Raw genomic sequence first — 26,572 nt, forward strand, 5'->3', positions numbered from 1 at the left:
AAGGGATGAGAAAGGCGGAGAAGGCATGCCAGGCGCTTTGAGAGTGAGAGGCAGGATCCCTGGACAAACAGGCAGGGGAATTGGAGAGCAGTTTCCAGGCCCTCGGAGGGGCTGCCAGGGGGCCAGAGATTCCTTGTGGGCAGCGCTAATCAGCAGGTCCAAGTGGCAGGAAGCAGGTGACGAGTGAGGGGAAGTGTGGTCATGTGACCAGAGCCTCCCCTTTGAGGCTCACTGAGCCCCCAGAGGCATAGGAATGGAGCTCGGGACCTGAATCTCCAGGGGCCCAATCCCACCCCTGAGAGAGAGCCTCAGCTCCGCCACGAGTTGGCCCCGGGGACAGGGCCCTGGGGAAAGTCTCACCCTGATTCCCTTGAGGCTGAGCCTGAGGTCTTTGGTCTCATTGGTCCCGCGGAACAAGCTTCCACCCAAGCCCCACAAGGCCAGAGAACCCCAGCGCTCCCACATGCAACCCCCAGCCCTTGCTTCACATTGTATGCTGTCCAGTTTTTCACACAGTCAGACTTTCTTTACTGCCCCAAACAAACTCCCACCGTGTGCTCAAACTCTCACATTTATTTTATTTTGTTTTTTTAATGTTTATTTAGTTTTGAAGGAGATAGAAACACAGCGTGAGCAGGGGAGGGCAGATAGAGAGGGAGACACAGAATCCGAAGCAGGCTCCAGGTCCGAGCTGTCAGCACAGAGCCCAACGTGAGGCTCGAACTCACGGACCCCGAGACCTTGACCTGAGCTGAAGTTGGACGCTTAACCGACTGAGCCACCCAGGCGCCCCAGACACCCACATTTACACACACCCACTGTCCATGTGTAAATTTAAGCAGAGGAGGGACAGAGGGAGAGGGAGACACAGAATCTGAAGCAGGCTCCAGGCTCTGAGCAGTCAGCACAGAGCCCAATGTGGGGCCCGAACTCACAAGTGGTGAGATCATGACCTGAGCCAAAGTCAGACGCTTAGTCTGAGCCACCCAGACTTAAAGCAGGGAGTTGTACAATTCTTTCCCTAACTTGTCAGCTACTCCTTCATCTGTCTGGACACTTATCTTCTCCCTTCTCCCCCAGATAACCCACTTTTCAGCGAAACCTACTTCATCCCGATGCCTCAGAGTCCCCAGAATTTGTCATGTCTCCGTTCTTTTGTGTAAGTCGGTTCTGTAGCAGGGATACTTTTTTTTCTCCTTGTCCATTTGAAAACATCTTCCTTGAAGTTCAGTGGTCACTCCAGCAGCGGAATGGCCCTGATCACACCCTCCTGCTTTTGCAGCTGGACTCCAGTACTCTCTCTTCTGACTGGTGCGCACATATTAAAGCTCCCATCGTGTCGGGTCAGGTCTGCCTGTCTGCCTTGTCCCCTTGTCCGTGAATGGCTCTGGGCTGCAGCCTCAGGCTTACTAATCTTTGGGCTCCCAGTGGTCACAGGGCTTGGCTCAGAGTAAGTCATTAGAATGAATCAAGGGTCACACGCAACCTTAAAACCTTTCCAGGGTCCTGCCTCCACCTGCCAGACCCCATGCCGGGAATGTTCGCTGACTGACCCGGCTGGGAAGGGCAGGGTGGGCTCACAGGCCACTGGAGGGAAGACAGAACTGACGCAGAAGGATTAACATTGTGCCCACATCCCAGACCCAATAGGCAGAACTTCGAATGGGATCTTTCTGAGCCCCACACCACCACTGCGAGAGTCCAAGTTCTCCTACAGGAGGGCACAAAGTTCACAATTTGTTTTGGACAACACCCCTGCTTCCAGGGAAAGAAGTGCAACATTGAAGAAGGCACTCATTCTAGGCACCGTCCTGCCCTAGCTCTGCCCCAAGGGCCAGTGCTTCCTTAGAGTGGGTGCCCCAGGCACCTGCCCACCCTGGTCCTTGCCCTGCCAGGGCCCTCGTTGGCTGTGTAGGGGTGGGGGTGGGGTGCTTTTGCTTTGTCAAGCCTTGGATTTTAGAATTGGCTGTTGACCTGCTGGTGCCTGTGAGAGGCTTTCTGAGCGGCAGCCGTGTGCCAGCACTCCATGCAGAGACAGAGAGCACTGAGGTGGAACGGGTGCAGAGCCATGTGCTCCGGGCACACGAAGTCACAGAGGGAGGGCCCCAAGGGCCTGCTCTAGGACTCCCGTTTTAGGAAGGTAGCTGTAACAAAGATCGGGAGGCAGGCTGGCACCTGGAATGTTGCCCGCCTGAGGCATCGGTGTCACATTTAGAGGACGGCGAAGTCAGTGCCGTGGGGGGAGCCACAGGGCTGGGCTTCCCGGATGAGGCGCGCTGGCGGCTAAGTCACGTCTAAAGCAACCGCTGTCTTCAAAACTGTCACCCTAACCGAGTCAGAAGGAGCCTCACGTGGCTGCATGCTCGCCCCCCTACTTTCCTGGACATCCTCAGCTCACCTCGCGCACTCACACCCCAGCGGGGCAAGAACTGGCTGTCAAGGCCACAGCTGGGAAAATCATCACGATGGGGTGGGGGGCAAGATTGGCTGCGATTTCCCCCTTAAAGTTCCTCTGTTCCATCCTCTGCTGTGACCCATAAATTCACTGAGATGAAGTCATTCCCCAGTCGTGGCTGTAAAAAAGTCAGCCGCATAGCTTGGGAGTTTGCAGCCGAGTTAGATTATAAAATAAAACCAGGGGTTCTGGAGGAGGAGGGTCAAACCCGCAGAGCCCTGGGGGAGGGGAGAATGCCGTTCTGTTCTTTTTAACAAGGACCAGCAGGTTTTCCACTTTGTCAGATTCCTCATCCCACTCCCTCATGTGCCCCCAACTTTTTTTGGTAAGGGGTCATTCCTGCAGCCGCCCTGGTGCTTTCTCAGTGTTAAAAAGGAAAACTAAAATTAAAAAAAAAAATTTTTTTTTTAAACCAGCGTGATGTCTGTTTCCTGCCGAGTTTGAAACATGCTTCATCATTCTGAAGCCTTCCGAAATTTGTCTAGAATCTGAGGGGTAAGAGACACCCCAGAGCCAGCAGGCTTCCCCTTGGGTGGTTCTGGGGGGACTGCCTTGGTCTCGAGCGAAGCACACCCCTCTCCTGAATGATGGCAGACTCGGCATTCTCATCCATAAGATGGAGACACGTGAGTTGCTGAGTTATCGTGTTGCCTAAGGTCTCCTCCAGCTCTCACCGTCCTCAATACCTTCATTCATCCAGGAACGACTTTGGGAGCATCGAATGCATTTCAGACACTGGGACACGCCCTGGGGATTCAGCCATGAGCTTAGCGTATGAGCCCTTGCTTTTGTCCTCTTTACTCGACAAAGATTGGGGGTCCGGTGCCCTCAAAACTGAGGCTGCTCGTGTCACCCTTGGTGGTGAGGGGGACCGTGAAGGTGAGGCTGGTGGTATGTCACATGTGCAGTGGCCTCGGAGCTCAGCAAATACTCCCATAGTCTCATCTCACAGGGCCTCCTGACATCAGGAGAGAGGAAACGGGCTAGCTCGGGAAGGACAGGGCCAGGTGTCGATGTAGATGTTTGGCGGCTGGCATCGCACCCTCTTCCTTTCCGGGACCCCGAACCTAGCTCTCTCTTGCTGTGGGAGGAGATGGAGGCAAGTTCCTAAGTGTCTGTTGAATGCTTACTCTATGCCAGGCGTGGTGCTGGGTACCTGCACATGCGTTTGTCTTTGGCAACCCCGGAAGGTGGGTAACAGCCTGGCTTTGCAGATGAGGAAACCAGTAGAGGTGAGAAACCCGGGGGCAATCAGCTAGGGAGAGCCAGAGCCAGAACTTGAAACCAGATCTGTGTGACTCCAGAGACAGGGTTTTTGGTTGCGTTTGAGTTCTGAGATACCTACACCACTGTGGAATACAGAGCTAGAAGGGACTTTGAAAGCTCTTGTTGCCTGAAGCCCATGTCCGGAGTCTTCTGTCCTGTCCAAGTAGGAGAGATCTTTTTCTTTTAAAAAAATTTTTTTTAATTTTTTTTAACGTTTTTATTTATTTTTGAGACAGAGAGAGACACAGCATGAACGGGGGAGGGGCAGAGAGAGAGGGAAACACAGAATCGGAAGCAGGCTCCAGGCTCCGAGCCATCAGCCCAGAGCCCGATGCAGGGCTCGAACTCGCGGACCGCAAGATCGTGACCTGAGCTGAAGTCGGACGCTTAACCGACTGAGCCACCCAGGCGCCCCTCTTTTTAAAAATATTTAAATGCTTATTTATTTTTGAGAGAGAGAGGGCACAAGCAGGGGAGGGGCAGAGGGAGAGGGAGACACAGAATCCCAAGCAGGCTCCAGGCTCTGAGCTGTCAGCACGGAACCCGACGTGGGGCTCAAACTCATGAACTGCGAGATCCTGACCCGAGCTGAAGTCGGATGCTTAACTGACTGAGCCACCCAGGTGCCCCAAGATCTTTTTCCCTTTTGAGTTTCCCTGGAATTCTTAGAATGATGACCTCTAAGGGTTAACTTCAGCAGTGTGCTGGTAAATGTTTAACATTGCTCCCAATAAACCCCAAGGCCTTGATTTGTAGCATTTGCTGATTTCCATGGTGTCATACTCTAACCATAGCCAATTTCAAGCTACTCATGTGAAAGCGACTTATATAGTGTTTCCACCCTACAGATAGGACAGATGTTACAGAGTTACACGGTTTGTCCACACTATACATACGGTGGACGTTATAGAGTTCAACAGCGTTTCGACCATTCAGCTGCAAGTGCGAAAAGGTATCCTTGCCTTCTTGGCCCCTCACCTGGACAACCTGCCAGTACTCTGCATGTGGCAGGAGCTCTGTAAATGCTCCCTTAATGGTAGATTGCAGTTTTCTCCAGCTGTCCCTAGGACAGGAAATAAGCTGAGTTTTCGAATTGTCTCAGAACGACTGTGTATAGGACCTAGGAGAACTCTGTGTTAGTTACCCATCTCTGTTTAACAATCGCCCCAAACTTCGGTGGCTTAAAACAGTAAATACGTATTATCTCCCAGTTTTTGCCAGTTTCTGTAGGTCAGGAATCCAGATCTGGCTGGGCTGGGTCCTCTGGCTGATCTTCTCCCATATTACACTCAAGGTGGAGGCCATGCCCGCAGTCATTTTGACTGAAGAGGCCCGTTTTCCAAGCACACTCAGGTCGTTGTCGGAAAGGTGTGTTTCCTTGGGGGTTGTTGGACTGGAGGGTTCAGTCCCTCACTGGCTGTTGGCGGGAGGCTGCCCTCAGTTTCTTGCTCCATGGGCCTCACTGTTGGGGGTCCACAACATGGCGGCCGGCTTCCTTCAGAGGAAGCAAGTGAGAAAACAAGAGAGGATAAACAAGATGGAAAGCGTACTGTTTTTGGAATCTAGTCTTGGATGTGACATCTTTTTTTATTTTACCGTATTCTGTTCATGAAGAGAAAACGCAGAAATTCCACACTCAAGGGGAAGGCATTTCACAAGGTCGTGAATACCAGGAGGGGAGGATCATGGGGAACCAGGACGGAGACTGCCTACCAAAGAACCTCAGTCGTGACAATGATAACCGCTAATATTTATTGAGCACTTATTATGCTCTGGGAACCATTGTGAGTGCTTTCCATTTGTCTTCTATAGTCCTTACTCAGTTCTTACACAACTCAGGAAGCTGGTTCTGGGGGCCCCATTTCACTCATGAGGAAACGGTCTTCAAATCTCCTTCAGACTGAAAGAGCCATGTCTCCGGCAGTCTGCCTTCCCGGAGCCCGCACTCCTTGGACTGGAGGGCCTCTCCAGAACACCCAGCTCCTCTGCCTTTTATGCAGAGGAGCAGCAGTCTGAGGCCCAGAGGGCTTAAGTAACTGTCTGAGGTCACACAGAAGTTAGGCTCAGGGGTAAAACTCAAGTCTGAGTGTCTCCTGGGTGCCCTGCTTTCTGAAGAGACTGAAGAGGTGGGCAAGAAATCAACAGAGCGGTATCACACTCTTGTCTCCCCCTTTAGGCTGTCTAGAAGCTCGGAGGTGACTGATGACTGACATTGGCCCAACTGAATACTGGCTGGCAGTCAAGCTTCCCTCCACCCCAGCTTCTGACCTGAAGCCGATGGTGCTTGGTTGTACCCGTGGTTGATCTGTGTCCCTTTTCTAGGATACTTAAGCTAGCCTTGGCGGGGGGGGGGGGGGGGGGGGGGACACACAACAAACCCAAGCCCATCCCAGACATTAGAGTAATGGACTGGTTTTAAGTTCCCCTAGGGGCTTAATAAAAGGTGGTAGTTTGGGTAACGTTTCTGTGATAGGCCCGTCTGTTAATACTTATCTAGCTAATGTATCTTCCAAATGGCCTAAGCATAGCATTCGGGACATTACAGAGATTTTGTGACGTTGTTCTGCATGTGGTATTTCTGTGCTGGATTATTTCCCCCCCCCTTTCCACTTGCATACATTATTTCACGATGAAGAGGTGGTAATGCCGAGGGAATAGAGGCGGGAGGAAAAGGTTAGGATTTCACAGGACCCAGCCTGAGGCATTTTTGGAGCCAAGAGGGAGCCAGGCCTCACATTCTTGAACATGAGGCGAAACTAGAGGGCTGGAAGTTTAGCGAGACGCTGAGGCCTGTGGCTGACAAACACCAGCTGTGCTGAGTGCACATCACAGCTTGGCCTGGCAGACGCCTCCTTCAAAACGACACAGGCCATTAGCAGACTCACCCCAAAAGGATACGCCAGGAGGAGATGCATGGAATTCTCGTTGATCTACGGGGACCCCCCGATGCAAACCGTCCTCCGTGCCCTCATCAGACCGGCGGAGATAACTGGAGTGAGAGTGCGATCTGAGCGCCAGGAAGAAGTTCTGCCTTACAAACACCGGGCGCCGGATCTAGGCCCTGCATTTTATGCATGTATTCATTCCACGTAGCTGAGTGCTTGCTCTGTGCCAGGAAGAGTGCTAGGTGAGGTAGACACAGGATGAATAAAATACAGTCAGTGCCGTAAGGACACTCCCAGCCTAAGGGAAGGCGCAGGTGGCATCTAAGGCAACTGCAGATATATGGTGTGATCTCTGTGTAGACGGAACGCAGCCAAGAATGGGATGGCAGCACGGAGGAAGGGCACAGAATCAGTCATGAGAGTGGAAAAGACATTTGGGGAATCCAGCTTGAGTGGCATCTTCTGGGATGAGTGAGGCAAAGCCCAGCAGAGACGGGGGGACACGCAAATCACAGAACTCGTTTCTTTGTGCCCAGGCATGAGATTTTCTCTGAGGGTTATACCCCCGAGCGGGACTGTAGGGCCACAGGGTATAAATACCTCCCTTTCACTAAGTGCGTCTGTATGACTGTCTCGAACAACTGCAACGTAATTCCTATGGCCCTGCGTGAGGGTGCCCATTTTCCCCCACATCTGCCCCAAGAGTTAATATCTTCCAGCTTCCTAATGTTTGCCAATCAGGTGGAGGAGAAAGGGGAACCTCATCTGTGTTCTTTCTTTCTTTCTTTCTTTCTTTCTTTCTTTCTTTCTTTCTTTCTTTCTTTTTTTGAGAGTGTTCCTGTGCACAGGGCCTGAACCAGGGAGGGGCAGAAGGCAACGTATAGAGAGAATCTTAAGCATTGACACGGGGCTCAGTCTCACAACTGTGAGATCAATACCTGAGCCAAAGTCAAGAGTGGGGCACTTAACTGACTGAGCTACGCAGGTGCCCCTCTGTGCTTTCCTGACGGTGTGAGCCCCTCTTGGGAAATTTATTAGCCATTTGGGTCTGTCCTGTGAATTGCCTATTCATATCGTTGCTCATTTTTCTATTTATTTTCCTTGCTAATTTATAGAAATTACTGGAACAGTCTCCTTATTAATTATTTGTTCGTTTTATTTAGACTTTGCCCAAGTCTCCCTCCCAAATTGTCATGTGTCTGTTAAGGTTTTCAATGCTGCATTTTGATGAACACAATTCTGGTATAAATCCACTTGCTTTTCCTCTTATGGTTTGTGCTTTGGGGCTCTTATTTTAGAAATAATTCGTGGCTCCAAAGTAAACAAAACAAAACACTACACTTCTTTTTCTATTAGTATTTAGTCTTACTTTCCCATGTAGGTCTCTAAAGCATTGGAGTTTATTTTTATACAGATAATAAGGTAAAGATTCCGCTTTATTTTTTTTTTCCTGCACAGGAAGTTCCATTCCTAACATAATTTGCTAAATAATTCATCCTTTTCCCCAGTGATTTGTGATGCTGATTCAACCACATACCCGTTGAGAGACAAATTCTTCACGTGGCTCTTGCATTTCTGCACATCTTGTGATCACAGGTTGTGACAGATTTTGTTTGCAATTATCTTTTTGAGGATGTTAAAATAGCAAACAACCTTAGACATAGAGACAGTGTCTCCAATGCAGAGCAAGGACTAGATCTGTTTACTGTCCAGTGTAATAAAGATAGCATCTTCAGCGGGGCAGAGCCCAGGTAGGCTTATCGATCGTTATGAAGATTTGGGTCCCTTAAGAGAGAAGTTCCTCTCCTATGACCTCATCCACAGGGGGTACAGGTGTCACCTAGACCTCTTCCTGTAGGAATTGGGGCAAATGCTGATGCTCTGGCTACTCCTATTGGTGTGAGCAACAAAGTGTCCTTTGTCTTTGATCCAGGGACCTCATACACTCTGCCAACAACCAGGAAATTGGGGTAGGTTAACTTGTTAACTTGCAAGTAGCATAATAATTACGACTTTGTAATAAGTCTAGGTGTCTGGTAGGCCAAGCTCCCAACTGTGGTCTCTGTCAATATTAATTATTCGTTAAAATTCATTGTCTTATATGATTTTTGGAATGAGTTTGTTAAGTTGTCTCTAAAAATCTTGTCGGGGTTCTGATCAAAATTATTCTGAATGTACAGGTTAGTTGGAGGGAGAATTGACATCTTTATAATGCTGTTGCCCCCTTCATGAACATGGACTATATTTCATTTCCTTGGGCTTGAATTTTCTCCATCAATGTCTTGTACATTCTTTAGTAAGTTAATTGCTACTTTGTAGTTCTTGTTGCTATTGTAAATGATATCTTACTTTCTATTACATTTTCTTGTTTCTAATGGAGGAAGAACGTTATTATATTTCACATACTCATCTTGCATGTGGGGAAGATGTTGATTTTTTTCCCCTTAGTTCTTAGTTTGCTGGTTGATTTAGGTTTTGTATATAAATGATCATCTCATCTGTAAATGATGAGGAAAAAAAATCTCTCCGTTTTCATTCTGATTATCACTATTCTATTTTTATTTCTGTGTAGAGAAGAAAATATAGAATGATCTGGTACAGCAGTAACAGTGGCTCTACTTGTTATATTCCCGACCCAAAAAGAAATTTCCCATGAGTGTGATGTTTTCCCTATATGGTCAATATATAGCCTTTGTCGACTTAACGGTGTTCTCATCTATTCATTTTTTTGTAAAAGGATTTTTTATTCATAAATTAGTATTAAGCTTTACATTGCAGTACTGACTGAAATGATTTTTTTTCCTTTTTTGTCATCAATATGCTGCATCGCATGAATAGATGTCTCTTGCATTCCTGGGACAAGTCCCCCCAGACACCCACATTTACACACATCCACTGCCTGTGTGTAAATTTTATTTTATTTTACTTTATTTTATTTATTTATTGTCTAAAATATTTATTTATTTTCGAGAGAGACAGAGACAGAGCACAAGAAGAAGAGTGGCAGAGGGAGAGGGAGACACAGAATCTGAAGCAGGCTCCAGGCTCTAAGCGGTCAGCACAGAGCCCGACATGGTGAGATCATGACCTGAGCCTAGATTGGACACTTAACCGACAGAGCCACCCAGGCGCCCCACTGCTAGATTGGGTGCTATATATGAGAGGGAAAAAAGGAGTGAGACTTTTGACTTGAACAAGTCGAAGAGCAGAGTGGCCATCAAATGTGATGAGGAACAATGCAGGTACAGCAGATCGTGGGGGAAACCAGTGGGGGAAGTTTTCTGCAAAGAAGAGTTTACTTTGGGCCATGGTAAACCTATTGGGGAGCCAATGAACTTATTGCAAGGACTTGAGACCTCTCTTGAGGGTAAGCTTCCATAAATGCAGCCTGAAAGCTTGCTCCAGAAAGGGTCTGAAGGGTGAGAGGGGTCATCTGTCATGCCACCAATGGCCCTATCTTCTACATACCAGATATAACAGGATTTCATATTTGTTGCAATCACAGTTACTCTCAGCTCCATACCCCTTCTGTACCCAAGTGCAACTGTTGCAGTCACTGTTGCTACTAGAACCTTCTAAGAGCTCTTAGCTCCCACCCTCACCAGCAAACACAGATTCTGTGTTCAGTCCTCCAGTTTCTCAGCTCTGAATCCAGCTCTCTAGCAGGTACCTCTGATTGGGGGAGGGGGTGTCACATGCGTGTGTCAGCTGCAGAGGACGCTGGGTAGGCAAGTGTTCTGACTTCTCCCTGGGGAGGACAAAACTCCCACAAGGATGTTCATGGGGTGCCTGGGGTGGCTCAATCGGTTAAGCATCTGACTTCAGCTCAGGTCGTGATCTCACAGTTTGTAGGTTCGAGCCCCACATCGGGCTCTGTGCTGACAGCTCAGAGCCTGGAACCTGCTTCGGATTCTGTGTCTCCCTCTCTCTCTGCTCTTCCCCCGCTCATGCTTTGTCTCTCTCTCTTTCTCTCTCAAAAATAAATAAACATTAAAAAAAAATTTAAATAAAAAGAAACAAAAGAAGCACAAGGCTGTTCAAAGGTCCTAGGCATCTAGTGAACGTGTTGAGTATCTATTAGAGTTCTTGGATCATCTTTACTTCCCCAGTTTGGTTGCTTTCATCTGTTACTTTTAGTTTCTTCTGTGCAAAGTATTTTTGGGTGGTGAGGCTTCATCCGTATTTTGAAAGTACTCGTGGATCGTCCCTTTTCATGGTTGAGTATTATTCCATCGTATGGCTACACTACAAATGTCTATTTGTTTAGACTGATAGACATCTGGGCTTTTCCAGTTTGAGGCTACTGTGAATAAAGTGGATTAGAACACCCTCGTTCAAGAAGTTGTGTGGACACTTTTTTATTTCTCTTAGGGAAATCCCTAAGGGTGGAAATCCTCAGGTTCGGTTAGGTGTATGGTTGGCTTGATGAGAAACTCCCAGATGTTTTTCCGTACTGGCTGTCCCATTTTTATTCCCACCAGGAGTATCTGATAGTCCCGGTTTCTCCACATCCTCACAAACACTTGATATCCCCAAGATTCAAACCAAGGTCTGTATCATTCGAGACACAACTGCCTGGCACCCTTCCCACCCTTTGGCCCCAGGACCTTTGTCACCTTTGCCATCAGAGCACCTGTTCATTTCTGAGTGACGGGAAGTTGACTTACTGCTTATTCTTGGGCTGACCTTTGTCAAGTCTCTTCCCTTCCCTGGACCCCAGTTTCCTTTCTGAGGACAAAAACCATTGGAGAAGATGACTGTTTAGCTTCCTTTCAGGGGTGACATGTCCCGTCAGCCTTTCCAATCTATGTGCTTTCTCAGTTTCCTTTTCTATTTGTCATTAGACACCATGTGATTGATTACATTTCGTTAACCGCCTTGGAAAACAGCCTGTATTTCTCAAAAAGGACTCTACCTAAAATAAAGCTTCATTTTGCTAAGAAATTTGAAAAGAAAAGTGAAAGGAAAAGTGACAGTTATTGAACACCTATCATGAGTCACGCCTTTCCAGATTCAGTCTCTCACTTCATCCTTGCAAACCTCCTATGGTGCCTGTCTTCCGAGTGGCATTTGTACCGATGGGACGTGTCGATTTCCCCTCCACCTCAGCCAACCCTGAGCCTTGCTCCCTTGCCTCATGCACATCTCGCTCACGTTACCGCCTTCCCAGGGTGTCCCAGACCAGCCTGTTTTAAATGGCAGCGCCTTCCGTTCCCACTGATGGTTCTCTCTGGCTTTCTCTCCTGCTTCACTTTTTGTCTGCATTATCACCAACTGACTGGATTTATCGCTCTTACTTCCACCCCCTTCTCTCCCCTGCTCCCAACTAGAATTTAAACTCCAGGAGGTCAGGAATTTTTGTTTCTTTTGTTCACTGCTATATCTTATACACCAGGCACATAGTAAGCAATCAATCGATATTGAATGCATGAATGAATGAATGAATGAATGAAAGAAAAGAAGAAACAGAAGTCCTGTGAGTGTGATTTATCTTGTCCAGGGAGACCCTGGGAGTGAGCCACAGGCCTGGGGAGCAGGAGCATGAGGCCTGGTCTTGCGGGCCAGGCAGATGGGCAGTGAATGAGTAGCTGTGACGCGATCTGAAGACCTTGACCTTTCTGTCTCTCTGAGCCAAGTCATACAGCACTGGGGGTGATTTCAGTAGCCATAGGGATTTGCACCCACGGAATTAACTGTTTAAAATGCAAGTTATGGCACCCACCCCTGCTTAACAGGTTCACCCACACGCAGTGCTCCTCACATGCCACTCCGGATACTCTGCACTTGCTACAGTGTTCTGTGTCCACGGACTGCTCCAGCCCTGCAAGGGACTCTCTCCCCTCATCTGAGCTCCAGGGAGGGACCAACCCAGCCAAGGCAAGCCCCTTCCCTTGACCATTGCCTCTGGAAGAGGACTTTGGCTGCGTCCAGTTTGACCTGAAACTTTCTAACCGGGTTCTTCCTAGCTTATCTCTTAGCTCAGGCTTTGCCTGGAGGGCAAAACATCCCTTGATGGGAACGGAAACTAACCCCACAAACAATAAAGAACTCCCTGAGCTAGCAACATCTCGCCTGTCATTGTCTCCACGACCCTGATGGATTTGACCTTCACTGCCCACCTGCACACAGCCACCCCCCCCCCACCTTTGCCCCACATTTTCCGTATAAACCTGGAAGTATTTTTGGCACTTTGGAGACAGTCTTTGAGACGTTAGTCCGCTGTCTTCCCGGTGTTGGCCTCACTGAAATGAATGTCTTTCTGGCTTCACCTCCACTCATTTCTTTGCCTTTGGATTTTGTCAACAGTGACCTGGTTTTGTTGGGGACCCCTTGGAGGCAAATGTTCTTGTACCCCTGCACGCCGGCTACACCTCAGCCCCGCGTACGTTCCCCTGCTTCTCACTTTGCTGTTCCCCGTGCATCCTCCAGATCTTAGCTTGAAGTTTCTTCCTCAGGGAAGCTGTGCGTCCTCCTCCTACCCTGTCTAAGGTAGCTCTCCCCACGTCTTCTGTCCCTGCACGCTGCCTTCTGTTCACTAGCAAATAGCACGTGCGGTTTCGGTCCCAGCTTTCTGCCACCCTCGAAGGCAGGGCCGTGTCCCTTGCTGCATTCTTAGGGCCAGAACAGAACCTGTACATCATTGGCTCTTAGTCAACACACAGTGAAGAGAACAAAAGAATTCCCTTGGCTGGGTTAGGTCCATATTGTATATTCTTACAGTACGAGGAAGATCTCTTTCGGATGCACTTTTCATCTTTAAAACTTGCTCGTAATTATCTGTTTAAACTGTCGTTCCTGCAGGATTCCAAGTTTCGCGAGGGGCTGGAAGTATCACCCATACTCCCAGGAGCCAGCACGGTGTGACGTGTGGTGGGGTCTGCATAAACCCGGGCTGGAACCAGGGAGTGGAAGGTAAATGATGAGCTGTTGGCTCACTGTTGGCTCACCAAGGGTGTCGGGCTGCCCAGCACTGTGGTTCCACTGGCTCTGCCGTGCTAACACTGGGCTGTGGTGGCCATTAGGCTACGGCATCCACTTCTCAACCCGTCAAAACTGGGAGGAAAGACGTTTATGATGAATTAGCATCCTCAAACCCCAATAGTGCTATAAACAAGGTACTTGTAACGAACTAGCATGATACCCAGGCAACAATGATACCCTAAGGTGGCACGTAGGGCATGGTCAAGGAAATCCACAGAGCAGAGATGATATCTCAGGTGGCTTTGAGGGAGGAGGAGGAGGAGAAGACCCAGGGGAGAAGTCAGAGCAGGACATTGCAAACAGGGACTCCTGAAGGGCCATGCAGCACCTTCTGTAGGGCCATAAAGCTAGTTAAGGGTAATGCCCGGATGTGGGCCCTAGTCTTCCGCCCCTGCGGTAGGTCTTAAACTCATTCCTCTCCTTCCAATTCACTTGGCTCCTCTGGGTATGAATTAGTTAGGGATGCTTTAGTTTCTAAGAAATAAAAAACCTAACTTGCAGTCACTTCAACAAAGAGGATTTCTCTTTTCTCGTATGATAAGACATCTGGAGAAAAAATGAGCTCCAGTGTTTTGGTGCTCCAAAACCAGGGCTGACGTCTCTGTGGGTCTCTGGGCTGGTCCTCAACACTTGTTGCCTCTTGATCACAGGATGGCTGCTGCAACTCCAGGCATCTCATCTTCAGTCTGGACTTGAAGAAGAGAGTCGGTGTGACCTGCCACTGACAGGACATAAGAATAAGGATAAGAATTCTCCCTATTCTTATCATGAAAGGAAAAGATTTTCCAGAGATTTCCCACTCATTAGGCAGCACTTGGTCACATGGCAACCCACTGTTACCTGACACAGAAGAAGATGGGGAGTGGATGTTGAGTTGGACACGTCACTGCCCTTGAACAAAATCAAGGTCCTACTAGCAGAGAGGAGGGGAGAGTGCCCACCTTGGAGTCTTAAGTCCCAGTCATGAAATAAAGGGTGAACCTGAAAATATTGAGGGGAACCCCTTCCAGGGACCATCTCCCTGGGAAGCACCTCTTCTCTCCCATGCATCCTCTGCCTTCCTTGGCACACACAAGAGCAGAGAGCAGACTTGCAGCAGGTGGTCTCAGGGCCTTGAGAATTCCCCCAGCCAGGGCCCAGATTACTTCTCCTTAAGGCAGCTCTGGGCCCAGGCCAGGACTTTGCATGCAGTTGGAGGTCTCTTGACAGAGGCCTCGTTGCACCGTGTAGGCGAAAGCTGGGCGCTGGACGCCGAGGCCCCAGCCCTTCTTGCCTGACCTCACTCTCCCGGGCCCTCTCGGTGTGACCCCAGCGAGGGAGGGGGAGGGGAGCATGGACACACTACCTCTGAGACTCAGTTGAGCAGTGCAGGAAGGCCCGCCTGACGCCCGCCACTGAGTTCTCCGCTTCGTCCATGGCTCCGTTTGCCTGGGCTCCGCCCTAGACACATGACAAACAGGAACATGCAGTGTGAACCCCCCAAACGCCTTTGCTCTGACCTCATTCTGCCCCTGACAGTCTCAAGCGGCTCTCTTCCCACGGCTAGGCCTCAACGTCCCCATCTCTAAAATCGGGGATCGCTCTCTTCTTTTGATTCCCTAGAAAGGATTCATGCTGGAGCACAGACCTCTGACGTTCGAGTCCCGAAAGACTGTTTTTGTGTTCTCGCTCTTCTCTCTCCGGCCATAGCATCACGAGCCCAAGTCATGTGCGTCGTCTCTGTGTTTCACGTTGCCCACTTGTAAAATCAGAGGGTCGCTACCAAGAAATCCTGCTTCTACACCGGGGCTGGCTGCCCTGGGGGCACAAGGTGAGGCGTGTGAAGGACACGGGGCAGACGGATGGGCGCAGGCCCAAGGCGTCTGTCTGGGGACAAGGCTGACTTCACAGGAATCCCATGTGGCAGGGCAGAGGCCTGGAGGGCATCCTGCTGGCATCTGACCGGGACACGTGCCGGGCCTGTCGTGCACATGGAGCATCTGCTCCTGCTGGGCCGCGGGTCTGGGGAAGGGCCTCCCCTGCGTGAAACACAGCCACTCAGCCGGCCTCTCTCTGGCCCCCACGACCCACCCTGGGCTCCGCAGGCCCAGCGGAGGAGGGCATCGCCAAGGAGGCAGAGAGACGAGGAGAAGATCCCCGGGGCCCTGAGCTCATCGTGGTCAGTTAAGCCATCTCCCTGCAGTGGAACAGGCGGCCCAAGAGGGACGCATGCTGTGTTCCTGGCGGACAGGAAGTGAGCCACCCGGGGCCATCTGGGATGTGTTTTCAAGGAAATCTTGAAAACTGCAACTCCAGCCAGAGGTAAACAGGATTTCATTAAGTCATGCCTGGCCCAAGGGACAGAGAGAGGGTCTGATTTCACAAAAGCAGCCATGTTCCCTGTGTAATGCTCCTGGCAGCCATTTTGGTAAAAGACACAGGTCCCGAGAGAAGAGAAACACAGACTCTTTGTTATGCCCTCACCCTGCTGCTCTCAGGCATGTGTGTGTGTGGGGGGGGGGGGGGGGGGGGTGGCGCTGAGGTGCCTGCCTCCTGACGCCCACCCATTTGTCCAGGTAACATTTTCCAGCACCTCTGACTGGCCACAGAGTGAAGCACTCACTTGTGGGGCTGGATTTAATGTCAGGACACCTCTGTTCGGTGGATAGGGTCAGCCCCTTTTCACTCTCTGGAAACTACAGAAACCGAAGCGTCAGGAGATTCTGGACGTTGTCGGGTGTTGTGCAGCTGGTTGGGGAGGCGGTGCAGCCCTGGGACTCATATCCAGCCCGGTCCCTCAGGACCTGAGTGCTTCCTCCACATTGTCTCACTCTACCTGCTCCATGGCCTGACTCTGCGGGACGCTCGCCACGGCCCTGGAAGGTCACCACAACCAGGCTTATGTCCATTCAGCAGATGGTACAAACAGGGGTCAGTGAAGCTGGTCACCAGCCCAGGGTCACTCTGTCACTTTGGGACCGGTCTGTTGGAAATCTCAGAATACTTCCTTCCCGGACTGTGTCGGGCAAAGAGCCACACACTGGCCAGGGAAAAGCTCCAACTAATTTTCTAGACATTAATTCCTGGGTCAAGCTTTCACTTCCAGGCCTGTTGGCAAGCACTCGGAACATGTTCTCTCAGTCCTTCCCTTTGGAGCTGGGCCCACATGCCCTCTAGGTGGGGTTCAAAAGCGTTTTCATCCTTCAGCTGGTGTAATCCCTCTGGGCCCGCGGAGCCGTGGACGTTGAGTCAGAGAGCCTGAGTTTGAAGCCGGTGTGGTCCTCACTAGCTGCCTGCTGCTAAGTGATTCTCCCTCCTCACTGTGGGCCGTGCCCGCACCTGGTATTTCTTCACTGGGGTTCTGTGTGCTAGATGGGTGAGATGGAAGGTGGCCCCCAGGGCAGCCCCAAACCCCACAGACGCAGGAAGTCCATGGAACGGGCAACCCTTCCCACCCGGAAAAGGAAGCACCCTTTGTATGCCCTCTCTGGCTCTGGTGCATGATGGGACATGCGTGACTTTGCTGACTCTCAAATAACCTGACAATGAAGATGCCCTTCCCCCCATTTCAGAGACAGAAACTGCGGTAGAGAGGGGTTAGGCTACTTGCTCGGGGTCATGCAACTTGAAAGGGGCGCTTGAAACTCAGGTCTTGACGCTAGTATCCTTGAGTGTTCCCCTGCTCCAGGGACCGCTGCAGAGAAAGATTTGACTTTCTGTCATGTGAACAATGGAGCAAGGGCAGGATCCTGAGAGCCCCTCTTCACCCCTGCAACTTCTGCTCTGGATGGAATTAAGAGTAGCTGTTGGGTCCCACCTTATTTAAAAAAAATTTTTTTTTAATGTTTATTTCTTTTTGAGAGAGAGAGAGAGAGAGAGAGAGAGAACATGGGCGAGTGAACAGGGAGAGGAAGAGAGAGGGACACACAGAATCTGAAGCAGGCTCCAGGCTCTGAGCTGTCAGCACAGAGCCTGACGTGGGGCTCGAACTCACAAACCAGAAGATCGGGACCTGAGCTGAAGTCGGATGCTTAACAGACTCTGCCACCCAGACGCCCCAGCCACTTTCTTGTCTTAGAGATGGGAGAACTGAAGCCCTGGGACTCAGAGGCATTGTTCAATGTCACAGCCATGCTGGCTCTGCGAAAAAGGTTCTCCAAGAGACCACTGGAAGCTGAGTCCTCTTCCGGGCCCAGCTAAGGGAGACTGTAGACAGTAAGAAGGCTGTGCCCTGCCCTGCAGGGTTCTAGAAGGAGCATATTTGGTGCTGTGCCTGGGCCATTCTGTCTCTCCCACCCCTCCTCCTGCCTCCACCTCCACCTTGCCCAGGAGTGCTCTTCCTCCAGCTCCATTTGGAAGCTCCCTGAGCCTTCCTCCCTGTCCTTCCAGTGATGATGGTGTCATCCTCATTCCCTCTTCTGTTCAGTGCCATAAAGAGAGAAGCAGTATAAGAATTCCCGGGGGAAGGAGGTTAGCCCATAATTGAAAGACACATCTGACTTTCTTTTTTTTTTAATTTTTAATGTTTATTTATTTTTGAGAGAGGGAGTCACAGAATGTGAGCAGGGGAGAGTCAGAGAGAGAGGGAGACAAGAATCCAAGGCAGGCTCCAGGCTCTGAGCTGTCAGCACAGAGCCCGACGCGGGGCTCGAACTCACAAACCGTGAGATCATGACCTGAGCCGAGGTAGGACGCTCAACGGACGGAGCCACCCAGGCGCCCCAAAAGAGGCATCTGACTTTAAACATGGAGAATTGGGTCCCACCTCTGCCACTTATGTGATGGTGGGCCCTTTCCAGCTAACCTGTCCCCAGCCCAGGCCCCCGCCTCAGCCACCCCAGGTGTGCAGGGACTCTGCTGGTACAGGAGCTCTGAACTCCGGGAGTAAAGCTCGGGATGCATCTTGGGAGATTTCACGTCACATTATTCTACTAAATACCGCCCAAGATTCCTCAAGCTCTAGGATATAGCATTTAAGGCCCCACACAAATTTCCAGCTTCCTCTTCTGTGGGTTCCTCTCCCCTACACTGGGCAGCTCCATCATATGAGACTCTGATAAAAAGTGAAAAAGGTCAATCAAAAGCACTGTGAGCCATGGCAGCTCCTGAGGGATGTGAGTACGTAGGAGTCCATGTACAGTTCTTGAAAATGGCTGGAGGTGACGAAAGGTAGCTGGAAGATACACAGGGACACAAGTAGAACACAGGAAAAGCCACCAGCTCCGAGGTGTCATTAATTCATTCGATGGCATCTTCATTGAGCTTATATGTTCCAGAGAGTGCCAAGGGCTGGGCTAAATGGTGAACAGGGAAGACGCATCCCTTCCAAAGAAGACACTTCCCACATAGGGAAGCAGACAGGAACTGCACGCATGAATATATAATTACATGATGAGAAAATGCTAGAAAGGAAGATACAGGTAAAGATGAACTAATCTGGAGAAGAGAAGTCTATGAGAAAGTGACCTCTGGCCTAAAATCTGAAGGATGGGTAGAAGGTAAATAGGGGAAAGGGGAGAAGGGGAGTAAGATCTTTCTTGACAGAGGACACAGCTTGTGCAAAAGCCCTGTGGCAGGGAGGAACATGGCACAATTGATGGATTGAAGGTAGAGTAAGGCCCCTGAAGCTCCATGAGAAGGAAAGAGTGAGGCACGCCGGGCATGGGAAGGCAGGTGCAGCACTGTGGGCACTGTAGGCCAGGTTGGGCACTTCCTTTTCCTCATGAGATGAATGGAAGCCATCAGATAGTATGGAGTAGGGAGGGACATCCTTACGTTTGTGTTAGGAAGGCCTCTTTGACAGCTTTGGGGGATGAGGGGTGGGCGTTTGGGACAGGCAGACGGGAGGCCTCTGCATCGCCCAGGCAGACAGGAGGTGGCGGTCATTGGTCAACAGTGATGAGGGAGTCGGAGAGAAACTGAGGCATTCAAGAGGTGCTTGTGAGGTCAAATCAACAGGAGCTGGTGATAGATTTTACTGGGAGGGGTGGGGTACCGGGAACCATGCAGGCCGAATGGACATGGTGCCATTTACGGCCATGGGAAACCGTGGACACTGTCCCCCTTGGCTTGTTCTTCTAAACGTGGATGATACTGTAGACGCGGATTCTGCCTGTAATCTCCCAGGAGGACAAAAGTGCGTGTCCGGCCGAGGGAGAGATGAGACCAGAGTGACACTCAAGTATGGGCCGGGGTTCGAGACGGAGGCAAAGTAGCATGGAAAGCTGTGGTCGTCTGGGTCCACATCTTGTCTTCCTTCCTGCCCCGTCCAGGCCCTGCGTGGTGCTGTGCACAGGGAGGGAAAGGGCTGACGGCACACTCTTCGGCCTTAGGTTGAGCACTGTCCCCTCCCTTCCCCCTTCTCCCTGTGGGCCACTCTATGGGGCCCCTCCCCCATCCCCGCTCCACACTCTCTGCCTCGGCAGCTGCCTTGTTACGTTGCCCAAACCACTTCATCCTCCAAGCAGCTTTTTGTGGAAAGCACTGGCCTTATGCGTATCCATCCATTTTGCAGATGAAGAAAACTGAAGCCCAGAGATGCGACTTAACTTGCCCAAGGTCATGCCCTTGGCAAGACGATGGGGCCAGACAGGAACTGGAGCTTGGTCCGTGCGGATCCAAAGGCCAGGCGTGGCGGCCAGTCCCTACCCGCTTTCCCCTGCTGGTTCCTCAGCCAGGTAGCTGGGACGGGCCTCAGCTAGGGACGTGAAGCTGACCCCCACATCCCCACCTTCCTCAAACTCCTTCCCTGTGACGGAGAGGCCTTGGCACAGTAGGGCTGTGGTGTCCAGCAGGAGAAATATCGAGCGCACACCAGGACCCGACTTCAGCTCATCCACTCGGACCGGCTCTTAGGAACCTGACCAAAGTGTCGCCCTAACGCATTCCCGCAACACTGCCAAACGGTGAGGCCCCCGGGACGGAGTGGTGGGTGCCGTGTACCAGGCAAAAGCCTCCTTGTTGTCTCGGCAAGCCCCCCAAGTGACAGCATCATTGGAGTCCCCAATGTTGGGTCACAGAAAACCTCATTCCCAGAGCCCCACCAACCATGATCCACGTGGACCTCATCCCATAACCCAACGTCTAAACCCACTGGAGCCCTGATCACACCCCACACTGACTTGAGGGGTCACTTTGGACCAGGCACTTCCTCCCTCTAAACTTAAGTTCCTGCAGCGGGGACTCATGAATCATTTCTAAGAGAAATTCTCAAGTCCCTTCCAGCTCTAAAATTCTATGATTCTGTCTGGAAAACGACAAAAAAATAAAATAAAATAAAATAAAAATAAAAAGAAGTAGCATATCCCGGTCCAAATAAATAAGGAAGTCAATGGGCGCTATTTACACTTTTTGACAAACTCCTTATTCCCTCAGAGCAATAATCCAGTGAAAACTTCCCAGTACTAGAAACTTCTCTCTGTTTGGGTTACTGCTGCATCCCCAGAGCCTAGGCCAGTGCCTGACACATGGCAGGTGCTCGATAAATATTTTTTTTCAAGTTTATTTGTATTTATTTTGAGAGATCGAGAGCAAGCCAGGGAGGGGCAGACAGAGAGGGAGCGAGAATCCCAGCTCATGAACCATGAGATCATGGTGGCTCAAACTCACGAACCATGAGATCATGGTGGCTCGAACTCACGAACCATGAGATCGTATTTATTTTGAGAGAGAGATAGAGAGCAAGCCAGGGAGGGGCAGACAGAGAGGGAGAGAGAATCCCAGCTCATGAACCATGGGATCATGGTGGCTCAAACTCACGAACCATGAGATCATGGTGGCTCGAACTCATGAACCATGGGATCATGACTTGCGCTGAAATGAAGATTTGGAGGCTTAACCGACTGAGCCACCCAGGCACCCCAAGGCTTCTCCTTTCTTACAAGGACATCAGGCATGCCAGACTTTTGGCCCACCCTAATTTCCTTATCTTAGATGATCACATCTGCAAAGTCCCTATTTCCAAAGAAGGTCACATTCACATCTAAGTGGGGGTTAGGACTCCAGCATATTTTTTGACGGCGGTGGGGGGGAGGGGGGCGGGGCGGGGACATGATTCAATCCTTAACACTAAATAAATACCAAAAATGTCCTGGGATATTCCATTCCTGGCTTCTGTTCCGGAAGGGTCCCCGCTGGACTGGGCCCACTGCCACTTCCTGGCAGAGCCAGGGTTTCCTTTTCAGGAGCCAACACAGCCTGGTGGTAGTGACGGTGGGGGCGGGGGCATCTTCTATTTCTAGGTCGCTAGGCTGGAAGAAACTTGGGGCCCATCTGGCCCACCCCCTCATGTCCCAGCAGAGGAAACTGAAGCAGGGAAGGGAAGGGGCTGGCTCCTGGTCCCAGAGGAAGTAGGCTAGGCCTGCCCCATTTCTCCTTGGCCACCATTTATATTCTGCTCGCATTCCAGAAAGGACTTAAAGGAGACTGACAAGGAGCTTGCATCCCTGCCTAAATTTAAGCTGTGAATCACGCTGTGTCTGTGGGGGCTTGTGAGGGAGGAGCTAGAACACATTTGTCCAAATGAAAGAATTCTTGGGCTCTGGGAGGGTCCCTTCGCGGTGGCTTCAGTGAGGCAGCCAGCCCTCGTGTGCTGGGGACAGGGGCTGCCCGGGAGGAGAAGACAGAGCATAGTGGGAGAGACGGTGGACATCTCAGAGGCTGGGGCCGACGCTGGGGCCGGAGCTCGGCGGGCCTGAGCCGGGCCCACCAGGGGTTTATGGGCATGATGACTGCATCAGTTTCCTCCTGCTGTCGTGAGAATTACCACAAGCTTAGGGGGTCAGGACCCAAGCTGATTGGCTCACAGTTCTGTCGGTCAGAAGTCTAGGTGGTCTGGGCTGGCTTCTCTGCTCCACATCCCGCCAGTCCTGGGTCAAGATGCTGCTGGCCTGGCTCTTCTCTAGAGGCACCGGAGGGGGGATCTATCTGCTCTAGGCTCATCCAGGTGGCTGGCAGAATGCAGGGCTGAGCGCCCATTTCCTTCCTCAGCTGGTTACGACCACCTGCAATTCCTTGTCACGTTGGCCCTTCACCTTCAAAGCTGGCAAAGGCAGAGTGTCCTTCGCATGCGTACATCTCCTTGACTTCTTCTTCCTCTGCCTCGATTCTGTCTGCACTTGCAAAAGTTCTCGGCTTTGAAGGTGATTAGGTCGGGCTCACCAAGTAACTCAGATATCCCCCCCTATTTGAAGCCCCGTAACCTTAATTACATCTGCGAAGCCTCTTTTGCCATGCAACATAACATACACCCAGGCCGCAGAATGCATATCTTTGGGGGTCCTGTGTCTCTTGGGAGCCCCCTCATCCTAAGGGATGGGTCTCAATCCTAAGGGGGGGGGAGGGTGCTCAGGGGTTGGAGGGAGGGCTAAGTCTGAGTACAGAATGGGATCTCCCACTCAAGTTTGTTTTCCAGCTCAAAAGACACCGCTGGGTCTTGAGGCAGCGGTGAGGGAAATGGGGGCAGGGGTTCATAAAACCACATGAGCGGTTTCGACAAAAATTTCCATGAGTCGGGTGCACTTTGCAACATTTCCGTGGAAGTGCGATGCAGTGAAGGGGACAGATGTCTTTTCTCCTTCAGCACAAAATGGCTTTCCCTTGTGGCACAGTCCAGTGTGGCACCTTCCTACCGGGGGACTTGCCTTGGGCGGGGTGCTTGGCAGTGCTTGGGTCCGTGCCAAGTGTAGGTGTGTGCATGCACACACACATGTCCAAACGTGTGTGTGTACAGTTAGAAGAGTACAGATCTGTGTAACCACCGTCACAGTCAAGACCCAGGGCAGTTCCGTCACCTCCCCCCAAATCCCCCTCATTGCTCCTTTTCCTCAATCCCTCCTCCCACCCGTAGCCCACACAACCACAGATCTGATCTCCATCCCTACGGGTTGCTTTTCCAGAATGTTACGTAAGTGCAGCCACAGGGTACATAACCGCTGACGTGGCTCTCTCACTCAACACCGTGCCTTTGAGATGCACCCGTGTTGGGACGTTTGGCAATAGCTCCTTTTTAATTGCTGAGTAGTATTCCGGGGCTTGAGTGGACCACAGTTTGTTTATCCATTCACCCACCGAAGGACATTCAGTTTTGTTTCCAGCTCTGGCAATTATAAATAGAGCACTGTTTGCCTGCACACAAGTTTTTATTTCTCTTGGGTAAATGCCCAGGAGTGGGGCTGCCGGGGATGCGTGGTAGGTGTGTGTTTAGCATCCTAACAGACTGCCAGGCTGTTTCCAGAGTGGCTATTCCTTTTTGCATTCTCCGAGCAACGGGTAAGAGTCCCCATTGGCTCTGCATACTCACTAGCTTTTGTGGGGGTTTTCATTTGTCTGTTTGTTTGTTTTGGTTTTGGTTTTGGTCTTTGCCATTCTAATAGATTCTAATGGTATCTTGTGTTTTTGTTTTATGTTGAATTTCCTTTTTTAATGTTCATTTATTTTGAGAAAGAGAGAGAGAGCGAGTGGGGAGGGGCAGAGAGAGAGAGAGAGAGAGAGAGACTGCAGAGACCGATGCAGGGCTTGATCTCACAAACCATGAGATCATGACCTGAGCCCTAAACCAAGAGTCGGATGCTTAACCAACTGAGCCACCCAGGCGCCTGTTTTATGTTGAATTTCTTGAATTGACTGGCCATCTGTGTATGTTGTTTGGGGAAGTGTTTGTCTAAATTGCTTGCTCCATTTTGCATGGGTTTGTTTGTTCCCTCAGTTGAGTTTTGAGAGTTTTTTGTATATTCTGGACACAAGTCCTTTGTTGGATATGCGATTTACAGTTTTCTTTTCCCAGGCTGTAGTTTTTAATTTTGATGGAGGCCAATTTATCAATTTGTTTCTTTTATGAGTTAGGCTTTTGGTGTCATATCTAAGAACTCTTTGCCCAACTCAAGGTCATGACGATTTTCTCTTATGTTCCCTCTAAAAGTTTTATCATTTTACATTTAGATCTCTGATCCATTGTATGTAAGGAATATATGAGGTTTTGGGTCTTGGTTGTGTTGTTTTTGTTTTTGCAATGGATGTCCAACTGTCCCAGTGCCATTTGTTGAAAAGGTAGTTGTATCTCCATTGGATTTATCAAAAATCAATTGTTCATATTTGTGTATATTTCTGGGTCTTTTTATTCTGTTCTATTGATCTGTGTGTCCACACCTTCACCAATGCCCTACAGTCTTAACTTCTGGAGCTTTGGAATAAGCCTTAAAATTGGATAGTGTCAATTCTCCAAACTTATTCGTCATTTTTTTTTTCAAAATTATTATGGTTATACTAGCTCTGCTTCCTTTTCTTATAAATTTTAGAATCAATTTGTCTATATGTACAAAAAATCCTGTAGAGATCTGGATTGCAAGTGCACTAAATCTATAGAACAAACTGGAAGGAATTGGCATCTTGACTGTATCAGTCTTCGCATCCTGGAACACAATATGTCTCTCCATTTGTTTAGGTGTTATTGCTTTCATCAGTGTCCTGTAGTTTTTATCATGGGGGTCCTGTACATGTTTTCTTAAATTTATAGCTAAGTATTTCATTTGGGGAACTTTTTGTAAGTGGTATTGGTTTTTGAAATTCTAGTTTCCAATTATTTATTGCTAGCATATAAACATATGGTTCATTTTTTTTTTCATATTAAACTTATATCCCACAACCTCACCACACTCAATACGGAGGGTTTTTTTGTGTGTGCCAGTTCTTTGGGCTTTTCAATAGTCATGTTCTCTGTGAATAGGGACGGTTCTATTTCTTCCTTTACAATTTCTGTACTTTGATTCCTTTTTCTTGTCTTATTGCACTGGGACTTAGAATAGCAATGTTGAGAGTGGACAACTTTTCCCTGTTCTCTTTCTTATGGGGAAGCCTTCAGTCCTTCATTGCTGCACTTGATATTAGCTATGGATTTTTTGTAGATACCCTTAATCAAATGAAAGAAATTCTCTTCCCATCATAGTTTGCTTCAAGTTTTTATGAGAAATGTATGTTGAATTTTGTTACTTTTTTCTATATCAATTGATATGTTTACATGATTTTATTCCTTAATCTATTAATATAACTTATGTTGATTAATTTTCAAGTATCGCAACAGTCTTGCATTTCTGAAATAAACCCCATTTGGTTGTGGCACATTATTCCTTTTTTATATTGCTGGAATTGATTTACTAATATCTTGTGGCGTATGTTTGCATATTCATGAGGGATATTGATCTATATAGTTTTCTCTTCTTGTCTTGTCTTAGTATAGTTTTGATTTCAGAGTAATGGCGACTTTATACAATTAATTGCAAAGTATTTCCTTTATATTTTCTGGAAATGATTATATAGAATTGGTGTTATTTCTTCTTTAAATATTTGGCAGAATATGGCAGTGAAACCAACTTGGCCTGGAGTTTTCTTTTTTTTAATGTTTATTTGTTTAGTTTTGAGAGAGAGCAAGGAAGGGGCAGAGAGAGAGAGGGAGAGAGAGAATCCCAATCAGGCTCCATGCTGTCAGCACAGAGCCCAAGGTGGGGCATGAACCCATGAAGGGTGAGATCATGATCTAAGCCAAAATCAAGAGTCGGAGGCTCAACCAACTGAGCCACCCAGGCACCCCTGGAGTTTTCTTTTATGGCAGATTTTTTAACCACAAATCTATTTGTTAAATAAATATAGGACTATTCAGGTGATCTATTTCTTCCTAGGTGAGTTTTTTTTTTAATTTATTGCTTCAAAAAAATTGACCCATTTCATTTAAGTTGTTGAAATTGTGTGCATAGAATCATTTGTGATATTTACTTTTTGCCTTCTTAGTGCCTGTGGGGTCTGTGGCTTTTGAGTTTTGAGGGAACTTAAAAGTAACACCTCTCTTATTTATCCCTGCCCAGGGAATCAGACAGTAGCCTTTGATCCTGGTAAAGCATCTTGAAGAACATTGCTTAGAATGAGAGAGGAGGCTTACTAACACACCTGAAATTGTACTCATCCATCTTATCATGCTAGTCCTGAAAACCACAGGCTTCCTTTCACAAGCCAGCCT

The sequence above is a fragment of the Neofelis nebulosa genome, chromosome 13, assembly GCF_028018385.1.
Source record: "Neofelis nebulosa isolate mNeoNeb1 chromosome 13, mNeoNeb1.pri, whole genome shotgun sequence".
Classification (NCBI taxonomy): domain Eukaryota; kingdom Metazoa; phylum Chordata; class Mammalia; order Carnivora; family Felidae; genus Neofelis; species Neofelis nebulosa.